Source organism: Stenella coeruleoalba, assembly GCF_951394435.1.
Source record: "Stenella coeruleoalba genome assembly, chromosome: 17".
Lineage (NCBI taxonomy): Eukaryota > Metazoa > Chordata > Mammalia > Artiodactyla > Delphinidae > Stenella > Stenella coeruleoalba.
Genome location: NC_137163.1, coordinates 79,226,329 through 79,251,117, shown reverse-complemented (window position 1 = coordinate 79,251,117; position 24,789 = coordinate 79,226,329). Strand labels below are relative to the sequence as shown.

The 24,789-nt window shown below is 41.0% G+C and overlaps 1 protein-coding gene across 6 annotated transcripts in view; it reads left to right on the top strand.

Moving 5' to 3' along the window:
* Positions 1-24,789, top strand: part of SNTG1 (syntrophin gamma 1) — a 462,794-nt gene that overhangs the window by 42,760 nt on the left and 395,245 nt on the right. For 4 of the 6 annotated variants that reach the window (XM_079902224.1, XM_079902221.1, XM_079902227.1 and 1 more), the window contains exon 1: positions 197-588. The exons of the other annotated variants lie outside the window; for them this stretch is intronic. The gene's annotated coding sequence lies outside the window, so the exon portion shown is untranslated. Of the gene's footprint in view, positions 1-196; positions 589-24,789 lie in introns of those variants that run through there. 6 annotated transcript variants of the gene reach the window in all.

The following is a 24,789-nucleotide window of genomic DNA, read 5'->3' as shown; positions in this document are numbered from 1 at the left end:
CCCCTGGCAATCTGTCCCCCTGAGACCCTCTCGGGGGCCAGAGCTCCGAGCAGACGGACCTCTCCGCGTGGGCCGTGTGGACCTGCGGGGCCGATGCTTCCGCAGGCGCCCCGCCCAGGCCCCGCCCCTGCCACAGCCCCGCCCCCGCCCGGCTCCACCCCCCCGCCCCCGAGCTCCCGCCCGTGGCGCCGCCCCGCCTGGCCTCACACCTGGCAGCACGAGCTGCCGGACATTTTCCTATAAAAACGTGTTCTTGAATTACGCTCGGGGGAGGCTAGAATAAACTTCATTTCGGGCACCTTTTGGTGAGTGGTGCTGGGGGGCGAAAAGTTCCCTGTGCACGTCCTTAAGGAAATGTGTCCCAACACTGAGGAAACACTAACTTCGGCTGGCGCTCAGTCACATGGTTTCCATCATGGCTTTCTTGCTATTGCTTGGGGAGGAAAAGAAAACTTCCGAGAAGAACGGTCCTTCTGAAGGAGCGGCTTCCTACCATTCGCCTCGTCTCTCTCCTGCCCTCGAGGCGCGGAGCGGGGCTGGAGGCGCCTCCCTCGGCTGCGGACCCGCGCGCTCCGGCTTCAGGCTCCGGTAGGTGGTCGCGTTCCGTCTCGCGGGTCCTGTGACGTGTCCCTCGTCCTTCCAGCCGCCCGGTTCTCCTCTGCTTCCCGTAAAGAAACTACGTGCGTTTGTACAGAACCAACCCTTGTGCCCTCGGGCTTTGCGGGGATCAGCGTCCCTGAAGTTGTCCGCGGCGGCGCTGGCGTCGGGAGACGCGGGGACCCGGGAGGCGGTGGGCCGGGGCGGGGCGGAGCCGCGTCGACGGGTCGGGTTCGCGCTGCTGGCGCCGGCGCGGGGCTCCTGCTTCGCAGCTGTGTCAGTGAAGCTCAGTAACCGGGAGAATGTAAGCGCTTCTTTAGAAAAGGCTGGTTTCACTAGGGAAGTCCTGGGGCGACTTCCGGGTCCCAGCGGGTGGGGCCGCGACCCCAGGGCGTCCCGTCCCCGGAAAGGGAGCCGCGCGGGAGCTGCGAGGGCGGGAAGGACGCGGGGTTACAGCCGCGTAGACGCGCGCACACGCTGCGTGGGTGATACGTGTGTACACGTAACGTATAATAACTGGCGTGCGTTTCTAGCCGTGCGGACGCGTGTGCGCGCCGCGTGGGTGATACGTGTGTACACGTATAATAACTAGTGTGCATTTATAACCGTGCGGACGCATGCACACTGCACGTGTGACATATTTATATGTAATATGTAATAAACAGCGGGTGTGTTCATACATATCAAATGACAGGCACGTGACAAAGGGCTAGAATTTTCCCTTCTCTCCTACTGACCTGGAGGAAACAGATGACTCAGTCTGGTCTACATTATGTCCCGTCTGGTTTTATTTGAGAAACAGCATCAAATGGACGTGTATTGGGTCACATTTATGTCCAGTGATTAACACCCCAGGGTCAGGATTAAACCACAAGAGGCGGGAGATGTGGTTCAGTCCATGTAACTCCATTCAAGTAAGTTGGGAAGGTATTAATTTCTAAATAAAAGACCCTTGATAGTGTTCTCTCCGCTTTAATGCGGTTTTTCAAAGGCTGAAAAGCTGTTTAGATAAGACTTGAACCTCCATAAATACTGGCTCTTCTCACGCTTCCCCGAGGAGACGCCTCGTGGAGAGGAGCGTTTATACCCGCGGGTTCGGGCGCGTGAACCGTCCAGTCTCTCCACACTCCCGCAGTCACTTTGGTGCCTGGCAGCTTGTCCTTGACGGGTTATTATACTTTATGGAAACTTAACCCCAATTGACAAGGGAAAATTTTAACACAGAAGTTTTCTGATTAGTCTCTGTTGAGGAGATAGCTGTGGAAACATCAAGTGTAAAGGTCAGATAATTTGTAATTAAAAGTTCAAATAACCTTTTTGTAAAATCATACATTTATTTTTTTGTTTTTCTAAAATTGTACATTTAATGTGACTCACGTGTACGGTATTGTTTATTCCTTTTAAAATATTTGTATTCACTATTATTTATTTATTTTTAGTGAAGTTTAGTTGATATACAGTGTTGTGTTAGTATCAGGTGTACAGCACAGTGACTCAGTTATACATATACATATATACATATTCTTTTTCAGATTCTTTTCCCTTATACAAGATATTGAGTAGAGTTCCCTGTGCTATACAGTAGGTCCTTGTTGTTTATCTATTTTATATATGTCAATCCCAAATTCCTAATTTATTGTTTATTCTGAGTTCAATAAAAAGACTAAATTCAGACATTTGATACAAGGAATATGCATGTTATATATTTAAGGAATCCTTTATTTTCTTTTTGAATCTCTAAATACTTTATAATTAATCTTATTGGCCTTGTATTATTGAGAAATGTATGAGGTACATGAACTTGAATAAGTAGGTGAAGTAGCATGTGTGAGATAAAGGGGGTCACGATGGTGCTAAGTGGCCAGTAACTTACTGTTTGTGCCTTTCTGACACAAACGCATCTGCTGAGGGAGACACAAACCTTCTCATTGTAGAAGAAACCACCGAGGCTCCAGCACAGGTTGTCTGTGTCCTGGTGCTTTTAGAAGGTTTGCAGGAGAGCAGTGTAGCAGGAAACCAGTTTTCAGACTTGCAGTCCTTTACCCCCCTCCACAGTGTGCAGAGAACTCTGCTCCACTTGAGACTTGGAACTTGAGTGCAGTTTTTTTTTAATTAACTAATTTTTATTTTGGGCTGCATTAGGTCTTCACTGCTGCACGTAGGCTTTCTCTAGTTGCAGTGAGTGGGGGCTACTCTTTGTTGCATTGAGCAGCCTTCTTATTGCGGTGGCTTCTCGTTGTGGAGCACAGGCTCTAGGTGCGCGAGCTTCAGTAGTTGCAGCACGCGGGCTCAGTAGTTGTGGCTCGCGGGCTGTAGAGTGCAGGCTCAGTAGTTGTGGCTCACGGGCTTCATTGCTCCGCGGCATGTGGGATCTTCCTGGACCAGGGCTTGAACCTGTGTCCCCTGCATTGGCAGGCAGATTCCTAACCACTGTGCCACCAGGGAAGTCCTCTACTTCAGTTTTATTCATGAGGAGATTTGACCACAGTGAGTTGAATGGGGTGGGCTGTTGCCCTGAGGCCCTGCTGGGACATGCTTTGGGCTTGTGCAGATTCCCTGTGTCACTGGGAGGGCAGTTCTGTCCTATTCCCTTCCAACCCACTTTTCTCTGACTCCACACCACTGGTTTCCTTTGGGGGCATTTTAGCTTCCAAGCCGTGGATTTTAAAACAAATTGATTTAGAATAAAGCACAAACATTTAAAAATATAACTCATGCTGTGACCAACTTTTGTTTTATTATTTCTGAACAGTGTAATTTTCTTGGATTGGAGGGAGGTCAAATGTAAATTATTTCCTATAACATTCAATGAACGACTTGAGCGATAAACTTTTCCCTAATGTCTTAAACCTTAATGTGTAACTTATCTTGCTAAATTACTGTGTTTTGTTCCTTTTTTTTTCCTTCAAAACTGTCACTAAATTCCAAGGGAAGTAAATTGAAGAACTGACACTTTGTAATAGGACAAGGTTACCATGCTAACTGTTGTACAACTTTAAGAATTTCTGTGTAGCTGATTTCATTAATGAAATGGCAAATTTCCCACGCAATAAATACCATTAGAAATTTTGGCTGGGGGACTCTCAGGAAAGGTGAGTTGCTTTGATAATGTTACATTCTTAAGCAGTAAAACTTAGTAAAAGACTAAATGTTTGTAATTGAGGGAAACTGTGTAAACACTTAAACTATGGTATAAGTGGGGAAGATGTTGATGTTTTCCTAAATGACACTCCTCGCCTCCCACTTGTCTGTGGACGTTGTCAGGATCTAGACGTTGAATCAAAGAGGAAACAGTGGTGATTGTTTTGTTCCACTTTTTTTTCAAATGGATCAACCCTGATTTTAATGTTTCATTTATTCCTTAAAAGCATCTTTCCACTCCTGTTCTTGAAAACCTTTCTTCAGTTTCCTTTATCAGATAGAACGGGAATTTAGCGTTACGTGGACTGTAGTTCATTTACCTTTTTTTTTTTTTAATTTAAAGATAAATCTCTACAAAAAGTACTTTTTGCATCTCTGTTAACTGGCCCAATAGTACAGTATTTTTAAATCTTGTGAAGTCTTGAAGTAGGCAGAGTTAGCTTATTTCTTAAAACAAACGCAGCAGAAAATTATTGTTGAAATATTAAAGGGCATTTCATAAAAGTTGCAGTTTCAACCTGTATAGAGTGATGGGGTCAAGGGTCATACACTGGGAGGCTATAAACAATGGAAATTTGCTTCTCATAGTTCTGGAGGCTGGAAGTCCAAGACCAGGATGCCAGCACGGTCAGAGTCTGGAGAAGACCCTCTTCACAGTTTCAGACAGCTAGCTTCTCACTGTGTCCTCACATGGCAGAATGGGCCAGGGATGTCTCAGGCCCCTTTTATAAGGGCACTAATCCCATTCATGGGGGCTCCTCCCTCATGATCTCATCACACCCTAATGCCATCACACTGGGCAGTAGGATTTCAACATATGAATTTTGAGGGGAAACATACATTCAGAACATAGCAGATCCCCCCAAAATATAAGTAAAATTCTGATCCTCGATTAAATCAGCTGTGGTTAAGCTGGATGCATTACATGGAGCAGATCATTGGCACTGTGCATAATTAATGACTTTTAACAATTTTCTGCATAGAAGCTTTCATCAGAACAGGGTTTTGGGTACGGTGCATACTCAAAACAGCCCAAATTAAATGATAAAAACACCTGCACATTAGAAATGGATAAGAAAAGACTTCTATAACACATTGGGGATTAAAATTCAAGGTTAGCCCCAGATTTCTACCTGAAATAATTCCATTTGGCCTTAGTTGATATTGGTAAATAAGGAATGTGGAAATTTTTTCTCCTACTACACCTGTCTAATATTATACCTCCTACCATGCCCCCTTACAGCATGCAGTCCATAGCCAGAACAGGATGTGAACAGCCCTAAAACTTGTACATACAGTACCTGTACTCATGGAGTTACCTAGTATAGATTTCCAAATGTTTAAGGAGGAGAACTTCCTTTTTGTAATTTCTTTTTTTAAAGATTTATTATTTATTTATTTTTGGCTTCATTGGGTCTTAGTTGCAGCCCGCGGGATCTTTCACTGTGATGCACAGTCTCTTCATTGTGGTGCATGGGCTTCTCTCTAGTTGTGGCACACAGGCTCTAGAGCGTGTGGGCTCTGTAGTTGTGGTGCGCGGGCTTAGTTGCCCCACAGCATGTGGGATCTCAGTTCCCTGACCAGGGATCGAACCCACATCCCCTGCACTGTAAGGCAGATTCTTTACCGCTGGACCACCAGGGAAGTCCCTAAGGAGGAGAACTTTCAAATGCCATTATTGTAATGGTTTTCAAACTATGAATGTAAGAAAATAAGGAATTTTCAGAAATGGTGTCATGTTGTAGTATAGATCAGGGCATGTAGATGGAAGAGGCAAGCGAGCTGAAAGGAGGAAGGACAACAATGACCCTACACTCAGCATCAGCAAACCCACCACAGCATCTTGACTTTTAGTGATTTTACCTGTTAGGATTTGACATACTCCAATTCTGAAACTAATTACAGTGTGTTTTTTCCACACCACCAAGCAATTCTCCAACTCTCAGTGGGCACTGACCGGGTATCCCACGAATTTACTTCAATTCTGACACTGTCTACCTGGAGAGTGACAGATCCCACAGGCAGAGGGCTCAGCTCCACGAGATGCCCCACTTCAGACGCTGATCGCAAGTGCAGGTTGTCACCTGTGCCTCTGACCAACTGGCTACAAATCAGGGGTTTTCATAACCCCCTCCTTGGGTTAAACTAATTTGCTAGAACTGCTCACAGGACTCAGGAAACCGGTTTACATACCAGGTTACCTGTTTATTGTAAAAGGGTGTAACTCAGGAACACCCAGATGGAAGAGATGCACAGGGCAAAGAAGTAGGTTGGGGCACGGAACTTCCATGCTGTCTGGGCATCACACTCTCCCAGAATCACCACCACCGGTTCATCGACCTGGTCCTCTGAACCTTGTCCTTCAGAATGTTTATGGAGGTTTAATTACATAAGCCTGATTGTTAAATAACTGGCCATTGGTGATTGACCTCCCGGGAGGTCAGTGGGGTGGGACTGGAAATTCCAACCATCTAGTCACATGGTTGATTCCCCTGGCAACCAATCCCATCCTCAGGTGCTGTCCAAAGGTGATCCATTAACATAAACTCCGGTGTGGTTGAAGGGGGTTTATTATGAATATCGAGACACCCTTATTGCTCTTATCACTTAAGAAATTACAAGGGTTTTAGGAGCTCTGAGCCAGAAAAGGGGGCAAAGATCAAATATATATTTCTTATTATAAATCATAATATCACAACATATTTTTTGGAGGGAGAGAGTTTTTACTTCAAATATAGCTTGAAAGCCAACATTTTATTACATGGGATTTTTTTTACACAGATTTCCACAATACTAGGTTTGAAGCATGTTAACTTTTAGCATTACTTGAGGTGCCTAATAGTAAAGGAAAACTTGATGGGTAAAAGTCCTAAGTGCACCCAGAGAGCCTTAGAAAACTAGTTAACTGGAAACAAACTCCCACATGTTTGCACTGACCAATGGGAAGTGTTGGAAGAAACTTTAAATTGGGTTTCATGATACTGCCTGACATCAGAAGAAAGGTGGAATTCTAAATACTATCAGTCCTGATTAAAACACTTTACTGTCCCTGTAGGGTAAAAGTGGATTTCACCTTTAAATAGACCTCTTGAGAACAATTAGGTTTTATGTATTAACTTAACCATTAATTTACAGATGTAATTCAAAATATAATGCTAAAAATTTATTCTTAGTAAATAAAAAGCCCACAGAAATGCTAAAATCAGCCTTCTGTGAATGCCAGCAGTGGTATTTATGTTGTGATTTTTGCATTTGCTTTCTTGGCTAGACCTTAAATACATATAGACATTGGAAACTCGAAAGCAGAGTAATTTCTACAGGAATATGTTATCTGGGTGTACATTTTACATGCTCTAAATCTCTTCCTTTGTGAAGAAAAAACTAGCCATTTTATGTATGCTTACATGTACGTATGTATGCATTTACAATTATTACATCTTTATGGATGAATATGTGAAGGTCTTTTCATCCTAAGGTGAGGATAACACTTTTCTGTGGGCTCTGTGTTGAAGAAAGGGCAGTGTTGGTTAGCAAATGGGTAAAATGTCAGATGAACCATCATATTCCTGTTGAAAACAACTTTGATTTCTTATACATGTAAACATGCAGGGAAACTTCTCCTTCCGTACTCTTTTCTACTCTCTCCCTGTAACAACATAGGCTTCTAGTTCCCCAGGATATTCATCATACCATCTGTAGTTTACTGAATTTTACTACATGCCCTTTTCAGTGCTTTAAATTGTTATGCATGTGTGGATAGATAGATATAGAGGTATCTGCATATATATGTAAACATATGCACATACAAATAAAAATTACTTTTTCATGGTGTACTGTATTTACATGGTATAAGTGAGATGTGAAAAATAAATTCTTTTCTACTGTCCGTCTAATATTAGGTATAATTCTCAAGATCATTTTTCTTACTAAGGAACATTATAAAGAGCTGTGAATTGAATTAAGATAATCTAATGAAATAACATTATTTCAAAGTTGAAAAACTGTTAAAGCTTATCTAATATAATCCCCCCATTTTTTAATAGTAATACCCAGTTTTTCTCTCTGAACCTAGAGAACACTTCATTGTAATGAGATGAAAGATGACAGGGTTTATGATAGAAAAGTCAGGAGTGCAAGACCTTTGAGTGGGTTAGAGGAGAAGTCAAAGATAGTTTATTAGAGATAATAATGGACACTTCTTGATTTCCTTTAGAATCATCCCAGATCTTAAGAAGCGGTAAAGGATACTTTCTTACCTCAAAGCCTTGTAGATCTTTTAACTAGTAGATGTAAGTGCTAGAAAAAAATGTAGTAATTGCCTAGCAATATCACCTCATCATTTAAATATGAATATTGAGGTCCAATAGTAAGATGGTTGTACTTGGTTTTTGTTTTAAGATGAGAGAATCCAGAGATTGAGAAAGGGAGATATGAATGAAATAAGAGCAATGGAAATGACTGATTGATGAGATTTCAAAAATTCCAGAGTAGAAAAATGCAAAGTCTGATGAAGAGTTTGAGTTTGAATTAAACAAGGCCACTCAATATAGCGTAAAACAGAAAATTTAAAAAGAAAAGATGGATGCAGTTCCCTACGTATTTGTTGGATTTGGGGTAAATAGTAAGGATATTATTTTTGATGGCTTTTTTAAAGGAAAATGGGAAGTCAGATTATTTTCTGAGAATAAATATGGCCACAGGGTTATAACTTTAAGAAGAATGGAGAACTCGGAAGATGCCCCTGCTGAGGACTGGAGACAATATTGATGCAGAAGGATTGGTGGGCAGAGTTTGAGAACCCAGCTGAGTTTGGAAACCATAAAACAATGGTGGCGTCAGCGCGCAGCCCTGTGACTTTTCTCCAGTAGCTTTCAACAGTTCAGGGGCTTTGCACATTTATCCGTCCGAGTTTCCCCCTCACCCAACACAGACGCGCTGTCTGGTCAGTATAAAAGAATACTGTACCAAAAATGTTCGGGATACCGACAAAATAGATGCCATCGTCTGTGGTCTGTGCTGGATAAGGAACGTCTCTCAAACGGTCTCTGCTGCTGTGTCCTCAAAGCTCGCGGCTGGGCCTGTGGGCTCAGGCCTCACTTACTGCCTCATCCAGCAGCCCATCACTTTCCTCTGCTCCGTGAACGCCCTTATTCAGTGTCTTCGTAGTAGATGGTCAAGGCGCTCCTGCCCTAGAGTTTCAACGCTTTTCTAGACCTGAATGCCCATTCCTTTACACTTAAACATTGTCTGAGTTCTGCTGAATCTACAAATTCACTCTGACAGTCAGAGTGTATAACTACAGGGAAAATGTGTCAACTCTAAATTTGAAGAGAAAAAAGGCTTTAGAAATTCAAAAGAGTAACCGAACCCTGGAAAAATATATATTATTCAGTTTAATGTCCAAATTTGCATTCTTTTGTTTTGCCAATTTAGAAAACAAGCCACTTAGCCCTTTTCATTTATTTTATCTTATTTCCCCAAATTTACTCATAAGACTAAATAAAATAGAAGGTTGTAGTTACTATTTACAACAGCTGCTTTATTTCCTCCAAGTGGTAAGATTTTTCAAGGGAATAGGAACATGCCAAATTACCCGCAGTGTTAAAAATCTTGGAAATGAGGTTTTTGCTGCTCATTATTCTTGTATAAATGTATCAAGGTGAACTGGTAAAGAGAAGCTGTATGTGTTCTTTTCCCTCCCCGCTATTTGCTGAAACATCCTCAAAAGAAAGAGCTTCGTTCTCATGTCCTTGTCCTCTCCTGTTCCTTCTGTTCTAATTTTATCTACGAACCTCACATTACATGTCGGAGAGAATGATTTTGTTACTCCAAACCTTGGAAGTAAGGACACACTTAAAATACAGAATACACTTTCTAAAACAATAAAACCCCTATAAATAAATAGAACACAGTATTTCTTAAAATACTAACCATTCAAAAAATACAATTATTTAAAGAAATGACCTAATGATAATCAAAATGTTTATTAGAATTTGCCCCCGGAAATGATCTTGATCTACTGTCAGTGCTTTCACTACTCAGTACTATGAGTAGGGACATAGTTTGAATAACCATCATTTCTCATAACCCTCAAACTTTTAATATCTAGCACCTTGATATTTATAGGGGACTTAGGAAAGTTTCTTTCTTTCTGGTCTAAATTTGAAGATGGAAGTCAGTATTGCATACTTTTTAGACTGACAATGCTAAAATAGTTTTATCTAATATACTTATTTTATCCACCGTATGTGTAACGAGTGGCACATCTAAAATATAATTAGCCTTTATAATAGTAATATTCTGTGAGCTACTTACTCAGTTTATCACTTGAGAATATAAAATTGAACTTGGATTTACTTGAACCAGGCAAATATGTGAGTCCGTGAAGCTGTTCTCTATATAAACTAGCACTGTGGAATGAGAACTCTACATGTTGTAAACCTGATTCTATATATGATATTACATAATGTACCTTACATCATCTCTCTGCCCTATTCACGGGCATCACCCCAGCAATTCTTCCCTCTGTCCACGGCATCCTCATCTCCATGGTTTATCCTTTATCGCCGTGAGCACATAGACAATTTTTTCCACCAAAAAATTTAACTTTCTTGATTTTCTTGAACGGCCACTTTATTCCGCTGCTTCCTGTCTCCAATTCTTTCCCACTCCCGTGTCATTATGAACCCACTCGAGTCATGTGTCTCCCTCACCCCGTTAGCGAAACATTCCAGTGTCAACACTGAGATTTGTGTTGTCAAAACCGTAACCAGTTCTTAGTGCTCATCCTGGTGGGTGTCAGTGAGGCAAGTGTTAGCAGACTTGTTACAGTCGCTCGTATCCTCACCTGGAAATATTCTATCACTCGACTTCCAGAAAAAAGAGGAGTGTAGCTTTCCTCCAGTCTCACTAGTTACTCTTCCTTAGATTTTTGGAGGAGAGGAGTTCCTTCTTTGCTTTTTGATCTTGACATCTTGGAGAGTCCTGGGGGTCAATCCTTGGACATCTCTTATTTCATCCAGTTTCATGTCTTGAAAAACTATACTAACTGTGAAATTTGCATCTTCACTCAAGATATTGGCCCTAAATCCAGCTTCATATAGATACAGCTCAACCTAGCTCTTTGGATGCCCAAAAACCGTACTAAAATTAAGATGTCCAAACCTTATTCTCTTTTTTTTTTTGTGGTACATAGGCCTCTCACTGTTGCGGCCTCTCCCGTTGCGGAGCACAGGCTCCGGATGCGCAGGCTCAGCGGCCATGGCTTACGGGCCCAGCTGCTCCGCGGCATGTGGGATCTTCCCAGACCGGGGCACGAACCCGTGTCCCCTGCATCGGCAGGCGGACTCCCAACCACTGCGCCACCAGGGAAGCCCCAAACCTTATTCTTGATTGTTCCTTTCAAAACTTCTCTTTTGCATTTAAAAAAATTGTGTCCAGCTTTCCACTTGTTGGAGCCAAAATCTTTCTTCTCTCTCCCATTTTTCATTTACTCCACTGAGAGAGCATCTCTTCTCTCAAAACATATCAGAATCCAACCATGTCACACACTACCTCTGCTGTTACTGTTTCATCTGCCTGGATTATAATTCTGGCTCCGGACAGGGTTTTTGTCTCTGTCTTTGGCCACCCCTTTCCACTCTGTTCTCAACACAATAACCAAAGTGAACTTATTAAAATAAACTCCAGTCACGTCTGATCAATATCTCTTGGTGACTTTCTACCCAACTCTTCCAATGGCCTGTGATGAGTCTGACTGCTCAGCCTACTGCCTTTGAGCAGAGCTGCAGCCCAGCCCATGACCCCTTCTCCAGAGCCGCAGGGGCCTGCTCTTCACACATGGCCTGTACTGCTGTTCTGTCCACCTGAACAGCCTTTCCTCCGATGTTTGCATGGCTCCTCCAGGACTGGCTCCAGTGTGCCCTCACAGCCAGGCCTTCCCTGCCTCTTCTCTGAGAGGAGCACTTGCCCCCAGCACCGTGCCCCTGCTTCCTAGTCCCATTTACTGCTTTTTCTCCATAGCACTTGTCATCAGCTGGCGTACTACGTACACTAAACCATTTTATTTGCCTCTCCCAGTAGGATATATGCTCCAAAAGAACTAGGGTGATTTTTTCCCCATTTTGTTCCCTGCTGTATCCCCAGTGCCCAGATTAGTTCCTGCCTTAAATACTGTTGAATTGATCAATTAATTGTAGGTGGTGTTAACATCTAATTATTCTTCACTGCAAGGCAAGTGAAACCGTAGCCTGTTATGGCCGGGAGAAAGTCTCCTCACGCATTTAAACGTATCAGAATCCATTTACTGCTGGCCGTAATCACTAGCACTGTGCCAAGCCGTCCAGACGCCCTCTTTTCACATGTCAAGCTCCAAGGTCTGCTTCTGTTCTTGCCTTTTGCCATTTGTGTTGAAGTGATTGATTGCTTCGACCTGGGCTTTTAATATCTACAGCAAAGAGTTTTCAGCCTTTTTCTCACTGCCATTATTCCCAGTTCAGATGTTAAGCCCAGGTGTCATCAACTATATTCCTAAAACTCTATCAATTCCAATTCCTCCAAGTTTTTAAACAACAGAAATGCTGAAAGAGTTTGTGCGCGCTCGGAACACGCCTGCTTCTTCCTGTTATCCTGGAATGTTCTTCTGTTTCTCATATTGTGTTTTAGCTCTGCACGTCCTTCTTTATCCCGCCAAATGCCTGCTCATCTGTGACATCACGGGTAGCCTTACATTTCTGTGAAAAGAAAGAAGCTTCAGTGTTGAGCCCGACCTGAGCGGTGCTGGCCCGTAGTGCAGATGTCACAGACTCTGTGCTGCTCCTTGTGAGCAACGTCACACACTCGCCTTGGCTCCAGGAAACCGAGCTTTTGCTCTTTCCTGCCCCCGTGTCACATAAATGTACGAGAGACCCGAGGTTGTGCTTTATAAACATAGAAATAACTGCATCCTGCTAGTTATTTAGTGTACTTCATTCCGTTCCTGTTAGTCTGCTGTAGATTTGGAAAAGAGGTTATCCTTCGCGGTGTGGCATACAAATTTGTTTATTTTAGCTGATTGAAGGAGAACTGTTTCACCATGTCCGAACTTTTGGCCCTTTGAAAGCATCGGAGCATAGTTGCCAAGTAATACAGTTGTCAAAGTTGGTTTTTTCTTCCTTTCATTTTCTTGCCAGACACCTTATCATCTAATTTAGTTGATGCCTCTGGCTCACCGTTACTGCTGGCACCAACAGCTCTCAGGCGCTGTGGGCACAAGACAGGCCTCCTTTGGCGTGTTCAGAACAGAATGTCAGTGAGAGAGCTGTAAAACCAGGGGAAGGCTCTGGTCTAAATTGTGAACGGATTACAGCTTGTAGAAGGATGGGGACAGCCTCCCTGTCAGTGTCGAGAAGCAGCGTCCTGTGCCAAAGCAGGTGGTTGTTGAAGGTTAAACAGCTGTTTGCAACAGAAGTTACAGTTAACAAAGCATTTCACAAGTATCAGTTTATTCGATTTATAAACCCCTATGTGAAGAAGGCGAGGACCTGAACCCTGCTGTGTGATAAGAACACTCAGCTCAGAGGGATTAAGTGCCTGCCGAAGGTGACACAGGCAGTGAAGCCGTGCGTCAGGCCAAGAACTGAGGCTTGGCGCTCCGTCCAGCTCACACCTCATTTCTTGTCATGCTTGTCATGTGTTTGGCACGTCCAGCTCTAGACATTTTATTATATTGAAAAATCCTGTTACCTGAATAACGCTCTGGAAACTATGAAGAAACAGAGGTGCAAATTGAAGTGATGAGATTAAATCATTTAGAAAAGTGATGCATCAAAAAATAGATATTTTTTTAAAAGATTTTTTTTTGATGTGGACCATTTTTAAAGTCCTTATTGAATTTGTTACAATATTGCTTCTGTTTTATGTTTTGATTTTTTGGCCAAGGGTCATGTGGGATGTTAGCTCCCCAACCAGGGATTGAACCTGTACCCCCTGCATTGGAAGGTGAAGTCTTAACCACTGGACCACCAGCGAAGTCCCCAAAATAGATATTTTTAAAAAGACCTAACTTCAGATGTTTTTGTCCTCCTCTGAATATAGGAACATAATGTCATTACTATTTAGCCCTGAAGACAGTCTACTGCATTTCTTTTTTCCTTTCTTTTTTTCTTTGTATTGTCTCGTCAACTATTGATAAAATGTGACCTTCTGGAAGACATGGATGATATCCCTTATTTGTCTATATTCCTAATGTTTCATACTTGTGTACGGTGTGACTAGAGCTAAGTTATCGGTGAAATTTATTTTTATTTTTAAGGTTTTCTGTACCCCCTGCCACACATACACAGATCTATAAAAGTTTGTTAATTTGAAATATGATTCAGTGCGAAGATTCCTCTGTTGGCGGTTGGAGTAAAAATGGTCAAAATTTTAGTAAATGTGAAAAGAGTACATCCAACCAAAAACTCTTGGAATTGTTAAAGAAATAGAAAAAATGACTGAAAAGTTTAGTATTGACTATTTCTCACTAAGGTGATTGGAGTATTTTCAACTAAAAACATACAATATTTTATAATATAAACAGTCATTTAAGTTCAACAATAAAAAATCGTGAACATATGGGGCTTCCCTGGTGGCGCAGTGGTTGGGAGTCCGCCTGCTGATGCAGGGGACATGGGTTCGTGTCCCGGTCCGGGAAGATCCCACATGCCACGGAGCGGCTGGGCCCGTGAGCCATGGCCACTAAGCCTGCGCGTCCGGAGCCTGTGCTCCGCAATGGGAGAGGCCACAACAGTGAGAGGCCCGCGTGCCGCAAAAAAAAAAAAAAAAAAAAAAAATCGTGAACATAATTTTAATATCTTAGTACAATTTTTCCCTTTGTTTTGTAAATAAATGTAAGAGTATTGGGGGAATGGCTCAGTTTGCTGTGAGCCTTGTTCAGGTTTCAATTCTTAAACTTTTTTAAGAGATTACATATAATACCTCCTCCCAATTTGGTAGATTTGAGCATTATTTGTCATAATAACAAAATGAAAGTGATCCTATGACCCAGAAATTCCACAGCCGAGTATATACCCAAGAGAAATAAAAACATATATTCAGACAAGAACTTGTACAAAACGTTTATAGCAGCATTGTTTACAATGACCAAAAGGTGGGAACAAACCAAAAATCCATCAAGAGATTAATGGATAAGCAAACTGTTGATACTCACATAATGGAACATTGAACAGCCGTAAAGAGGAGTGGCGTTCTGATGCCTGCTACAACACGACAAACCTGATGTTGTACTACACGGAAGAAGCTGTTACAAAAGATCACGTATTGTATGATTCCATTTGTATGAAATGCCAGGAATAGGCAAACCTAAAAGACAGAATGTAGGTTAGTATTTGCCCCGGGTTAGTGGGATGGGGGGATGGTGAGTGACTGCTTAATATAGGTACAAAGGTTTCTTTGGGGTGATGATAATGTTCTAGAACTAGATTGTGGTGATGGTTGCACAAGTGTATGAATATACTAAAACCCACTGCATTGTACACTCTTCAAGGGTGAATTTAATGGTATATCAGTTATATCAATAAGGCAGTTATATAAAAAGTGTAATTACACTTTATATTTGTTTATATGAAATAAGCAAAGGGCAAGGAAATAATTTTTTCTCATTACATAAAATATAAATGTTAACTACTGAAGTTTAAATATTAATGCTTTTCCCCCCAAATAATTGCAGTGGTCTCATGGGAAAAACAGATGCTTTAGGAAAATCTTTGTGGAATCTAGCAGCAATTACCATTTTTGCATTAAGTACCCGTACTAAACAATTTCCATTTTATTTAATTTAAAATATAAAATTTGAGTTCAAGGATAAAATAATGCATTTCAAAATTTTGATGTAATTACCTTGGAAAGATTTATTTGTTTTCCTTTAATTAAAAAGCAAGATTATTGTGTAAAATTTATTTTTTCCTTTTAAAAGAAAATTCAATTTAGAAGATAGATGTTTTTATTGCCGAATTACTTGATATTTTCCTTTTTTTCTGCAAGAGGATCTGTCCTTGCATATATTAGAACATTGTGCTAATGCCTCCAGGGGGATAAAAAGGCTTTGGCCATTTTCTTTCTGGAAAATGCCCAAATGAAAATTGCTTGCTCACTTGGCACCATCATTGAGAATTAAGTCATGGGTCCAGGCGTCTCCATCCTATTCCCAGAGCCTGGTCCTCGTCCAGAACAGTCGGGGGATGTGAATTTCATCGTGGTTGACACAGGGTTATTGCTCCACATACAAGATTTTGCCAAAGATTCAAAATTATTTAGAACTTTTATTCCTGTTTGATGTTCACGTTTGCAGAAGGGCACACATTACGGTGGTGGTTAGCAGCATATATATTGGGATCATGTAGTCCTAGGGACATTATTTAAAGTCCTTTAACCTGAATTTCTGGTATTTTATTAGAGTAATATGCATCCGCCATTAATGATTTTGATAATCACACAAAGCTTTAGCATAACAGCGGAAGTGGTTGTAACAGTGATAATACAGCTGCTTAAATTCTATCCTCCCTTCTGTCCCAAGGGTTTATCTCCATTAGGTCAACAAACTTCACATGAATTTGGAATTACTAAGCTCCAAAGGATGTTTATTCTGGAATTCCTAGTAAATTTGGAAAACATAGTCACTTTAAATATTTGTAACAAAGGCTGGTGGTTTCCTAAAACTCAGCAGGGTGACAATGGCAAGTCACGGTTACTGGGAGTTAAGGTTTTCGTCAGGATGCAGAGGATCTGTACTTAATGCAGATCTGCCGTGGATCCTGTGCGTTCCCATCTAACACCCCCGCCTCTTCCCCTTCCCTTGTTAAGCTCCCTCACTGACCCACCCCGACACAGCCAGTTTCCTTTCAGTGAAGTGGACCCCATCTTGACTGTAGAAAGGGACCAGTGTCTCAGTCCCGCCGTCCCATCCACCGGCAGCACTTCCTGTTGTAGTGATTGGCATGTGACCCGACTCCACGTGGTCCAATAGTGTCTGTGTAGGGATGTCAGGAGTCTTTAGAGAAGCAAATAAAAAGCTTCCTTAGTCTCCTGAAATAACTTCCAAAAGAAATCCTCCATCCTTAGAAGTAGGTGATGTAAAAGCAAGTAGCCCTTTAGCTACTTGGAGCTAAAAGGGGAGCTGGCATTGGAATGAACTTGCTGTCACATGATGCAAAGCAGAGGAAATGAACAAAGACTGGAATCTTTATGATGTTATTGCTCCACTGAATTAAACCACGCATGAAGACTCCCTGCCCATTTACTTGCTGTTTATTTGAGCTAATAAATCCCCTTTATTGCATGAACCAGATTGAATTATATTTAATTTGTTTGTTTTATTTCTGGCAACAGAAAATATACTGAAATGCCAGGTAGAGTTATATATGTATTTTCTGTTGTTTCTTTTGGATATGAATAATTCAAAAGATATAGCCTAGTAAGTGTCTAAAATCTATTTTTTCATACTGTTAATCATAATTATTACACTTTAAAACAAAAAAGGAAAGTTTACACTCTCGACTAGGGAACAATGAAAATATAGTGTGTGGCTTACATGTTATCATGAGTGTTAAAGAAATAAAATAAAGTCATTCCAAGGATGATAACAACTGACAATATTTAGTAAGAGATCATATATTTTGTCATGATAATTTGTATGTACATTACCTTTAATTGAGTGTATTTAACTGAGAGTAAATGCTTTATTATCCTCATTGCCTGTTTGTTACGCATATGGCCCACAACATCTTCTGCAAGTAAGTCTTTGCATGTGATGGATTCAGGTGGTTACATGTAAGAGCAACATTTAATGTATTTGTGGAAGAAGGTTAAATAAAGTTGGCAAAAGATGGATTATTTCCACACACATGTTAATTCTACCTAAAAAAGTGCTTTTTTTTTTTACTTAACAGTTTTTACTGCTTAGACGTCTTGAACACACTGGCCTTTTTCTGTGGATGTTGCCTGCATGTCATTTTCTGTTTGCCTACCTTCTTGCAGGAAGGTGCAGCTGTGCTTGTCTTACTGTCTGTGTTTTAATGGCGTGTGGGAGTTGAGGATGGATTGTTTAATGATCTGCATCGAAATTTGGTCCTGAGGCACACATAAAAAATACTGTCGCTCTTCTGTCCATATCCAGAATCAACACTGGGCAAGGCCTGCAAAAAATGTGTGAACCACAAAAACGCTGGAAAGTGAAGCGTCCTGATAAATACTAATCACTCACATTTGTACAGACGTTAACATTTCAGACAGGTTATGTATCTGTTATTGTCTCATCTTGTTGCAGTGAGTCTGAGGTTGGGAAGTCAGGTTATTAAACTTGCTGGGAGGTTAGGCCCTGTTTTACAGTGCAGGTTGTATTATTATTCAGGTATGGGGAGGCTGACAGGTCAGGAGACTATGCCGTGGAGAAGATGGCTTGTAACTCTCCGTTCCCAAGAGCGGAGGACACGCCACTCCATGGGGGCCACACGAGGAGGCACCAGGCTCCACCAGGAAACAGCAGGAGAGGGGCAGCAGTGGGCAGGAGTCTCTCTTGGGCTTTCCTGGGAAGGAGGAGGGGAAGCAGGTAAGCAGGCTTAGGACTGGCTGGTTTGAATATTTCAGTGGGCTCTGGGGCAGAAGGGTTGTCCCTAGTTGTCTGGTACCTGGCTCTGGGGTTATTCGGGCAGATGGATGGTGACGTGGAGTGCAGGAGCCACAGAGGAGGTGGTTCGAGTGTGTGCTCAGGATTGGTTTGTTTCAATATGAAAGGTGCACTCACAGGTGCGGGGTGAGGTGTCTACTACGTCTGGGACTTGGCTGGCCCTGGGAGGGACAGTCCTTCCAGGATAACAGGGCCCAGATAGCAAAGCATCTGAATAAAAAGACGTGCTTAATACAAGCCCAAGCACTTTGCCCACTAAATATTTTTTAATATTATAATCATGTAGTATATGATTATAATCATATTATAATCTTATGAGCATTTAATCTCGGTGAAGAGAAACAGTACTGTTCTTTTTTTTCTTGCGGTTCGCGGGCCTCTCACTGTTGTGGCCTCTCCCGTTGCAGAGCACAGGCTCCGGACGCGCAGGCTCAGTGGCCATGGCTCCCGGGCCCAGCCGCTCCGCGGCATGTGGGATCCTCCTGGACCGGGGCACGAACCCGCGTCCCCTGCATCGGCAGGCGGACTCTCAACCACTGCGCCGCCAGGGAAGCCCAGAACTGTTCTTTAATGGAGTGATTCGCTGAATGTGTAGAAGACTACAAAGATTAAGAAGGCTTTTTTCTCAAAATAGGAACAAGCAAAATAGAACTGTGTCACAGATTTCATTTGCTTCCACATTTCTCAAGTCATATTCTTTGTGGAAGGTTTGCCTGTAATCTTTAATTTATTGATTTCTTCTTTACTTTGTAAAATTTCTCTGTATTAAATCTATAACCTTCAGGATGAGGCTGAATATATGCATATTGTATCAATAGGGCTTTCTGTGAAAGTAATTGGACAAAAATCAGGTAAAAGTGGTGTTTCTTTTTAATGGCACTTTTATATAATTGTATAAAACTTTAAACATATTTAACGTATCTTCCTGGGGAAATTACAAAGAGAAAAAATAAACATGGGCCCAGGGTTTTATAGACACTCATGCTGGGAGAGGTAGACTTGGAACCTGAAAAGTTTACTCTGGGGAACAAATTCCAGAACTGCAGAATAAGGACCTCAATGAACTCAGTTTTCCTCTAAAGCAACACAAATATGACAAAATGAGGATAATCAACCATTTCAGAACTTCGGCAATTAACCAAGGCCACAGAATGAACTGAAGATCTTCTGTCCAAGAGAAAATATTGAACCACAGTATGACAGCAGGCTCTGAGCTGTCCTAACATAAGGCTATTCCCATTCTCCCCTCCACAGCACACACACACAGAGTAGCTCAGTGACACAGTAGCTGAAAGCCAAACTCATGGCAGACAATGGAGAGATGTGACCGTTTGTAGGACTCCATTAAAGCGCTATCTTCAGATCACAGTTGATATTTTGTCCAAATTTGCAGCTCCCTGGGAAATCTCAGAGTATTTGACTCAGAGCTCATCTTGGGGTGAGGGGCAAAATAAAAAGTCTACCCCTTATTATTGCAAAAACAACAGAAAACGTCTGGTAATACTGTGGGTAATTAAGGCTGCAGTTTCTATTGGGGAAACATGATAGGGATCAAAAAAACTCTGACAATTCCTGTTTATCTAAAAGGATGAGTGAATGTGCAGAAAACATCTGAGAAAGGAGAAGGCACCCATCACTGACCTTGGGCTGATCTCAAGGCTCTGCACAAGCAGGAAGTGAGAGGTACAGCTCTCTTGTAAACTGGCTAAAGTTGGAAAGTATGTCCTCACACACAGACCCCCTCACCCAGGAATGGAAGATCTATATTGGAAAGGCACTTAAGGAAATCTAACCAATCACTGGCTCACCAGTAAATTATAATGACCAAGGTGTGCCTCCTCGGAAACCAAACTTTAAAATAGTAACAAGAACTTAAAAGACAATGTTAGAAGACAGCTCAGTGGCCACAGACCTCAGGAAATACAAATTCTGTTTTTTCAAGAGTTGTAAAATAACAACAAGAACAACAGTGACAAGAGACTTGGTGGGGTGACACTAGAGAAGTTATAATACATAAACTATCTAATTTTCAACAAAAAGTATGAGACAGGCAAAGGAACAGAATGTTATGCCGTATGCACAAGGGAAAGAAAGGAGTCAACAAAAATGCCATGAAGGAGCCCAGATTTGAGACTTCGTAGAAAGAGACTTTAAATCAATCCTAATAAATAGGTTCAAAGGACAAAAGGAAATCATGTCTAAAGAATTAAAGGAAAGTATAAAACAAGTCTCACTCAAAAATATCACTAAATAAATAGAAATAATTTTAAAAAGAACTGAATTGAAGTTCTGGCATAGTAAAGTAAAATAATTGAAATGCAGAATTCACTGGAGGACTTTGACAACAGATTTGAGCAAGCAGAAGAAAGAATCGGGGACCTTAAGGGTAGGTCAGTAGAGATGCTGCAGTTTGAGGAACAGAAAGAAAAAGCAATGAATAAAAATGAACAGAGCTTCAGTGATGTGTGGGCCACTGTGAAGCTTCTGTGCGTGTGTGTATACACATACATACAATGTGATCCAATACACACACGCAGCAGGAAAAGAGAAAGGGAAAGGGACAGAAAACATATCTGAAGAAAACAATGGCTGATAAGTTCCCAAATTGGATAAAAAAATTATTAGCTTCACTCTAAAGATACTCAACAATTTCCAGGTAGAATAAACTCAAATGGATCTACCCCTAGACACTTAAAAAATGACATGTACAAGGGATACCTAAGATTAATGGCTAACTTCTCATCAGGAATCACGGAAGCCAGAAGACATAAGATGACATTTTCAAAGTGCTGGAAGAAAAAGGCTGTTGACTGAGAATTCTATATGCAGCTAAACTCATCTTCAATAACAAAGGAAAAATTAAAACATTTGCAGAAAAACCCAAAAATCGAGAGACTAGCAGACATGCCCTATATGAAATATTAAAGTGAACCCTTCAGGCTAAAATGAAAGGACAGTAGGTGATTTCTCAAATGCATACAAAGAAAAAGCACCAGTGCACTGTTGTAAGGAAAAGCAGTATAAATGTACTTTTGGTTGTATTTTTCGTCGTATCTGCTGTAAATATAACTGCATAAAGCAGTAATTATAAAACAGTTTGATGACCTTTAAAGTATAACAGTGTAATTTGTATGATAATACGAATGAGTGGGGAAGAAACAGAAGTATATTAGAGTGAAGATTTTATATGATATTTAAATTAAATTATTATTAGTGTGAACTACATTGTTTTAAGCTGAAATGTTAATTGTCATCTCCAGGGCACCCAATAATAATACAACTGAAAATAAAATACAGTAAAAGAAACAACAAGGAAATTTAAAATGTATGCCAGAATAGATCTACTTGAAAAGCAGAAAAAGGCAGGAATGGATGAGTAAAGAAAAGAGACAAAAGACATGTATTGATAGAAAGCAAGTAGCAAAACGACTATAAATACTACGTTAGTAATATATTAAATTTGAATGACTAAACAGCTCAATCCAAAGGCAGAGATTAGCAAAATGGATAAAAAATAAATGTGATCCAACAATATGCTGTTTATAGAAGAAACACTTTACATTTAAAGAGACAAGTTGAAAAATAAAAGGTTGGAAAAGTATACAATGTGACGTTTAACTGATATGGGGCTGGGAGAGCAAGACTAAATCAGACAAAATTGATTTTAAGACAAAGTTGTTACTAGAGACAAAAAACAAACTTTATAATAATAAGGGTGTTAATTAATGAGAAATATATATGGTTATAAACATAGATGCACCTAAAACTAGGTCCTCAAAATAAATGAAGCAAAAATGGAAAGAATTAAAGAGAGAGATAAGTCAACAATTTAGTTGGTGATTCAATACAGATTTTCAGTAATGGATAAAGCAACTAGACAGAATATGGATGAGAAAATAGAAGACGAACAACACTGTAAAACAACTAGGCTTAGAAGACATATATAGGACACAACACTTAACAGAAAAAAAAAGATATTTTTCTCATGTGCACATGAGATACTGAAAAACACAAAAGTTTTTGAAAGAAATTAAAGTATTTTAAAATAAATGGACAACCAGTTTTCATGAATCACAAGACTGAACTTTACTAAGATTGCAGTACTCCCTGCATTAATCTACAGATTCATTGTAACCTCATAAAAATGCTAGCGAGTTTTTTATAGAAACTGGCATGCTGCTCGTAAAATTCATATGAAAAGGCAATGACTCACAACAGTCAAAATAATTTTAAGAAAGAATATTGTTGGAGGATTCACCCTTCCTGATTTTAAAACGTACTGCAAAGCTACGGTAATAAAGGTGTTGAAGTATTGGCGTAAGGATAGACATGTAGATCGCTGGAATGTAATCGAGAGTCCAGAAATAAATCTTCATGTTTATGCTGAATTGATTTATAACAACAGTGTCAAGATCACTCAATGGGGAGAGAAAAGTCTTGTTAATAAATGGTTCTGACACAACTGGATATCCACGTGCAAAGAATGAGTTTGGACCTCTGCCTCTTAACATACTCAAAAATCAACTCAAAATGGACTGTAGCCTAAAATATAAGAGCTAAAGCAATAAAACTCCCACAAGAAAACATAGGAGTAAACCTCCGTGACTATGGTTTCTTACATATGACATCAGAAGTAAAAACACTGAAAGAAAAAAGGTGATAAACTGGACATCATCAAAATTAAAAACTTGTATGTCTAAGGGCACCATCAAGACAGTGATGCTGATGTGTATGGGGTTCTTCTTGGGCGCTGAAAAGTTCTAAAATTAGTTTGTGGTGATGGTTGCACAACCCTGTGAATACACTAAAAAGGCTGGAGTGAATACTGTACATGAGTGAATTTTATGGCATGTGAAATACGGCTCAATAAAGCTGGAGGAAACGTTTCCATTGTCCTTCTGATAGATTTGAGGACAATTATGTAAGTTCTCTTGCTTGTAAGATATCCAGTCTTCAGAGACAGTGATCGTGGGTCACAAATGAGTGTGCAGAGGTAAGATGTATTAAGAGGGAGGAAGAACAGTCTCCTTGTTGAGTGACATCCAGAGAACTCTTTTTACACTTTCTACTTATTTTCAGCAAAATCTGTTTCACTCGCTTTCTATATCTGGGAAAAATTTATCTGTGCCGTTCATTCATCCCTTCGTCATCCATTTATGCAGCCATTCATTCATCCTTCCATCCATGGGTCTATCCACTACACTTTATGAACTTCTTCGCTCAGAGAAGAGTCCTGATAAGAATGTGGCTCATACATTGAGTAAGAGCATAAACAAATGAACAAAATAACTCCCCAAATACTCAAGGATACTTTAAGAGCAGAGAGCAACATCATAGTGAGGAAGTGACTGTAAGCCTGGGAGCTTGGATACAACTATACAGGCAGATACTTGGCTGGCTTTTATCCAGGCTGAGGTCCCACTGTGGGACCCACACAGGGGCGCCATGTATTGCAGGAGAGAGAAAGGTGCCTCCAAACATGGATGCTATTTCGCCCCACCTGTCACATTGAGATGTGATGAAAATGATGTAAGTGAGAGAATAAACCAGATGGCAGCGTGGCAGCAGGATCCACGGTCTGCACAAAGGATCAGCAAGCAGGCCAGCCTCGGTGCCAGTGTGCCCCTCACTCACGTGGGCTTCCTTGTCTTCTTGGTGTCAGAGAGCCCGAGGATGGTTCTGTCTTCCTGCTCTTGACCAATCTGAAATCCGGAAGGAAATATTTGCTCTGATGGACAGCTATTCTCCTCCTCCTCTGTCTTCTTCTCCTTGTTTTTCATTTCATTAGAAAAGGTGAAGTTCTTGCAATGCAGAGTGAATAGAACATGTCCTCTTTCTTAGGTGGCTTGTGACATATTTATACCAGCTCCTCTTATGCAGAAGCAAGCCTTCCTACACAGCTGCCAGCTTGCTCTTCCTTTCACTTTTAAATCCTCGGGTGGAATGCAAGCAAAGCTGTGTCGAGTTTATTAATTACTTTGGATAATAACTTTACTAAGTACAATGTGATCAACTTTCAAGTATATGCCCTTTGAAATATATTTTTCTGTAAAATATTTTCTTCTGGTAATAATTGTCACATTTATTTGGGCACACCATGAATCTGTGTGGAGGTTTGGTTTTGTTTTTTGATGCACATATCTTTTCGTTTTTGGCTGTGTTGGGTCTTCGTTGCTGCGCGTGGGCTTTCTCTAGTTGCGGTGAGCGGGGGCTACTCTTTGTTGTGGTGCGCGGGCTTCTCATTGCGGTGGCTTCTCTTGTTGCGGAGCATGGGCTCTAGGCATGTGGGCTTTAGTATTTGTGGCTCGTGGGCTCTAGAGCGTAGGCTCAGTAGTTGTGGCACACGGGCTGAGTAGCTCCGTGGCTTGTGAGATCTTCCCGGACCAGGG